The 6,000-nt window shown below is 38.1% G+C and overlaps 1 protein-coding gene across 9 annotated transcripts in view; it reads right to left on the bottom strand.

Annotated features, from left to right (window-relative positions):
- adgrb2 (adhesion G protein-coupled receptor B2) overlaps window positions 1–6,000 on the bottom strand; it is a 551,118-nt gene that overhangs the window by 78,693 nt on the left and 466,425 nt on the right. The window lies entirely within an intron of this gene.

The raw sequence follows: 6,000 nt of genomic DNA, 5'->3' as shown, positions 1-6,000 counted from the left end.
CACGACGAGGGAGGATACACACATGACGAGGGAAGATACACACACGAGGGGAGGGCACAAACACAGGCAAGGGGGAGGATACACACACGACGAGGGAGGATACACACGACGAGGGAGGATACACACATGACGAGGGAAGATACACAAGGGGTAGGGCACAAACACAGGCAAGGGGGAGGAAGGACACACAAAAGACAAAGGAAAACACACAACCGGAAACACACACACACACACACACACACACACACACACACACACACACACACACACACACACACACACACACACACACACACACACACACACACACACACACACACACACACACATTTAACAAGTAATGGGAGCATTGGGGCGCAAACCGCATACACATATTCACACACATGATCGTGAGGAATGGATGGGTTGTGCGGTTGCAAAGGAAGACAAAAAGTACAGAAGGACAGATGGACAAGAAGAGAGGGAGAGGAACACAGAAAAAAAAGGATAAAAATGTTCAAACCTTAAAGTAGTAGCAATGGACAACAAGTCAGAATACAAAGATCATGACAGAATGCAGTGACAGAGAAACGCAAGTGAGAGGAAGTAGAGCAGAGAGAGAGAGAGAGTGAATGAAAGAGAGGGAGCAGTGAGAGAAAGTGAGAAAACAAAGAGCAAAGAGGAGGCAGAGGAACTGCTTAACAATATAGCTAACACTGATTAATAAGAATGTACAGTGAGACAGACGGGAACTGCCAGGACCAACTGTTTCTCTCCCCCCAGCGTGTGTGTCTGTGTGTGTGTTTTCTGTTCATGACCTATTTCAGTGATGATTAGTTTGTGTGGGTGTTTGGGACAGGCCAGTCTAAACAGCTTGTTGAGGTCTTCTGCTAATGGCCAGTCTGGGGGCCCTGGTCATTACCAATAGGCCTCAGTGGCTCAGTGCTAGAACCATGATACAGATGTGTCTGGACAGTAATAAAGTCAAGTTGGTTTTGTGTGTGTGTTTGTGTTGAATGCTCTATTTGTGTGTTGAAAGCGATGTGCGCATTGAAATAAGTGTTTTTTATTGATATCACTGTGCGTGTATAAATGTGTGTGTGTGTGTTGGGGGAACTGTGCTGAGGGTTGTTTAGTGCTGACTCAATGTGAAGCTTCATTGACTCTTGGAGTGCTTTCCCTCACATCCGAAACCAGCCGCAGACTGGTGTGTGTGTGTGTGTGTGTGTGTGTGTGTGTGTGTGTGTGTGTGTGTGTGTGTGTGTGTGTGTGTGTGTGTGTGTGTGTGTGTGTGTGTGTGTGTGTGTGTGTGTGTGTGTGTGTGTAGTGCAGTGTGTGTGTGAAATACTCTCAGAGTACTTGTCCTCTCAGAGGAAGCCAGGCAATGAGGCTACTGAGGGTAGACAGGGAGAGAACACAGCTAGACCATTAAAGAGAGGCTTGCTGCTGCTGCTGATGTGTGTGTGTGTGTGTGTGTGTGTGTGTGTGTGTGTGTGTAATGCTCAGTGCAGACTGATGGGGCAGTACGTAGTGTGGCTATGCTACATTAGCCTCCCAGCACATCTCAATGCCTTAGTGCCATCCACAGAAATACACTAAAACTAATGGCAAGTTGTCCTATTAGCATGGGGATGGAGGGAATGTGTGTGTGTGTGTGTGTGTGTGTGTGTGTGTGTGTGTGTGTGTGTGTGTGTGTGTGTGTGTGTGTGTGTGTGTGTGTGTGTGTGTGTGTGTGTGTGTGTGTGTGTGTGTGTGTGTGTGTGTGTCAGTTTGTGTAAGTATATGTTTCTGTGAGTGTGTGTGTGCGTGCGTGCGCGCGCGCGTGTGTGTGTGTGTGTGTGTGTGTGTATGTGTGTCAGTGTGTGTAAGTGTATGTTTCTGTGAGTGTATGTTTGTGTGTCAGTGTGTGTAAGTGTATGTTTCTGTGAGTGTGTGTGTGTGTCAATTTCTCTGTTTGTGAGGCCCATTTAAGCAGAAGCGTACTGCACCAAAAGGTTCAGTGTTTGCAGGGGGATGGGACCGATGTGCATTGTGTGCATGTGTGTGTCTGAGGGATCTTGTCCTTGGGTGTTGTTCTCTCTGTGCATGTGTGTATGTCCTCTGCGTGTGTGTGTCTTCTGCATGTGTGTGTCCTCTGTGTGTGTGTATGTCTTCTGCTTGTGTGTGTCTTCTGCATGTGTGTGTCCTCTGTGTGTGTGTATGTCCTTTGTGTGTGTATGTTAACTGGCTTAATCCCCATAGCGGCTCCGGGGAAAAAGCCAATCTAGACCGCAGATAGAGAGCCTATACCATTAACCTGTATATAGAGAACTATACCATTAACCCCTAGAGAGAGAACTATATCATTAACCCTTATATAGAGAACTATACCACTAACCCTCAGAGAGAGAACTATACCATTAACCCTCATATAAAGAACTATACCATTAACCCCTAGAGAGAGAACTATATCATTAACCCTTATATAGAGAACTATACCATTAACCCTCAGAGAGAGAACTATACCATTAACCCTCATATAAAGAACTATACCATTAACCCTCATATAGAGAACTATACCATTAACCCTCATATAGAGAACTATACCATTAACCCTCATATAGAGAACTATACCATTAACCCTCATATAGAGAACTATACCATTAACCCTCATATAGAGAACTATACCATTAACCCTCATATAGAGAACTATACCATTAACCCTCATATAGAGAACTATACCACTAACCCTCATATAGAGAACTATACCATTAACCCTCATATAGAGAACTATACCATTAACCCTCATATAGAGAACTATACCATTAACCCTCATATAGAGAACTATACCATTAACCCTCATATAAAGAACTATACCATTAACCCTCATATAGAGAACTATACCATTAACCCTCATATAGAGAACTATACCATTAACCCTCAGATAGAGAACTATACCATTAACCCTCATATAGAGAACTATACCATTAACCCTCATATAGAGAACTATACCACTAACCCTCATATAGAGAACTATACCATTAACCCTCATATAGAGAACTATACCATTAACCCTCATATAAAGAACTATACCATTAACCCTCATATAGAGAACTATACCATTAACCCTCATATAGAGAACTATACCATTAACCCTCATATAGAGAACTATACCATTAACCCTCATATAGAGAACTATACAATTAAACCTCATATAGAGAACTATACCATTAACCCTCATATAGAGAACTATACCATTAACCCTCATATAGAGAACTATACCATTAACCCTCATATAGAGAACTATACCATTAACCCTCATATAGAGAACTATACCATTAACCCTCATATAGAGAACTATACCATTAAACCTCATATAGAGAACTATACCATTAACCCTCATATAGAGAACTATACCATTAACCCTCATATAGAGAACTATACCATTAACCCTCATATAGAGAACTATACCATTAACCCTCATATAGAGAACTATACCATTAACCCTCATATAGAGAACTATACCATTAACCCTCATATAGAGAACTATACCATTAACCCTCATATAGAGAACTATACCATTAACCCTCATATAGAGAACTATACAATTAAACCTCATATAGAGAACTATACCATTAACCCTCATATAGAGAACTATACCATTAACCCTCATATAGAGAACTATACCATTAACCCTCATATAGAGAACTATACCATTAACCCTCATATAGAGAACTATACAATTAACCCTCATATAGAGAACTATACCATTAACCCTCATATAGAGAACTATACCATTAACCCTCATATAGAGAACTATACCATTAACCCTCATATAGAGAACTATACCATTAACCATTAACCCTCATATAGAGAACTATACCATTAACCCTCATATAGAGAACTATACCATTAACCCTCATATAGAGAACTATACCATTAACCCTCATATAGAGAACTATACCATTAACCCTCATATAGAGAACTATACAATTAACCCTCATATAGAGAACTATACCATTAACCCTCATATAGAGAACTATACCATTAACCCTCATATAGAGAACTATACCATTAACCCTCATATAGAGAACTATACCATTAACCCTCATATAGAGAACTATACCATTAACCTTCATATAGAGAACTATACCATTAACCCTCATATAGAGAACTATACCATTAAACCTCATATAGAGAACTATACCATTAACCCTCATATAGAGAACTATACCATTAACCCTCATATAGAGAACTATACCATTAACCCTCATATAGAGAACTATACCATTAACCCTCATATAGAGAACTATACCATTAACCCTCATATAGAGAACTATACCATTAACCCTCATATAAATAACTATACCATTAACCCTCATATAGAGAACTATACCATTAACCCTCATATAGAGAACTATACCATTAACCCTCAGATAGAGAACTATACCATTAACCCTCATATAGAGAACTATACCATTAACCCTCATATAGAGAACTATACCACTAACCCTCATATAGAGAACTATACCATTAACCCTCATATAGAGAACTATACCATTAACCCTCATATAAAGAACTATACCATTAACCCTCATATAGAGAACTATACCATTAACCCTCATATAGAGAACTATACCATTAACCCTCATATAGAGAACTATACCATTAACCCTCATATAGAGAACTATACAATTAAACCTCATATAGAGAACTATACCATTAACCCTCATATAGAGAACTATACCATTAAACCTCATATAGAGAACTATACCATTAACCCTCATATAGAGAACTATACAATTAACCCTCAGAGAGAGAACTATACCATTAACCCTCATATAAAGAACTATACAATTAACCCTCAGATAGAGAACTATACCATTAACCCTCATATAAAGAACTATACCATTAACCCTCATATAGAGAACTATACCATTAACCCTCATATAGAGAACTATACCATTAACCCTCATATAAAGAACTATACCATTAACCCTCATATAGAGAACTATACCATTAACCCTCATATAAAGAACTATACAATTAACCCTCAGATAGAGAACTATACCATTAACCCTCATATAAAGAACTATACCATTAACCCTCATATAGAGAACTATACCATTAAACCTCATATAGAGAACTATACAATTAACCCTCATATAAAGAACTATACCATTAAACCTCATATAGAGAACTATACAATTAACCCTCATATAGAGAACTATACCATTAACCCTCATATAGAGAACTATACCATTAACCCTCATATAGAGAACTATACCATTAACCCTCATATAGAGAACTATACCATTAACCCTCATATAGAGAACTATACCATTAACCCTCATATAGAGAACTATACCATTAACCCTCATATAGAGAACTATACAATTAACCCTCATATAGAGAACTATACAATTAACCCTCATATAAAGAACTATACCATTAAACCTCATATAGAGAACTATACCATTAACCCTCATATAGAGAACTATACCATTAACCCTCATATAGAGAACTATACCATTAACCCTCATATAAAGAACTATACAATTAACCCTCAGATAGAGAACTATACCATTAACCCTCATATAAAGAACTATACCATTAACCCTCATATAGAGAACTATACCATTAACCCTCATATAGAGAACTATACCATTAACCCTCATATAAAGAACTATACCATTAACCCTCATATAGAGAACTATACCATTAACCCTCATATAAAGAACTATACAATTAACCCTCAGATAGAGAACTATACCATTAACCCTCATATAAAGAACTATACCATTAACCCTCATATAGAGAACTATACCATTAAACCTCATATAGAGAACTATACAATTAACCCTCATATAAAGAACTATACCATTAAACCTCATATAGAGAACTATACAATTAACCCTCATATAGAGAACTATACCATTAACCCTCATATAGAGAACTATACAATTAACCCTCATATAGAGAACTATACCATTAACCCTCATATAGAGAACTATACCATTAACCCTCAGATAGAGAACTATA

Source organism: Oncorhynchus keta, chromosome 20, assembly GCF_023373465.1.
Source record: "Oncorhynchus keta strain PuntledgeMale-10-30-2019 chromosome 20, Oket_V2, whole genome shotgun sequence".
NCBI classification, from domain to species: Eukaryota; Metazoa; Chordata; class Actinopteri; order Salmoniformes; family Salmonidae; genus Oncorhynchus; species Oncorhynchus keta.
Note: the sequence above shows the minus strand (reverse complement) of the source record. Positions and strands in the feature narration are given on the sequence as shown.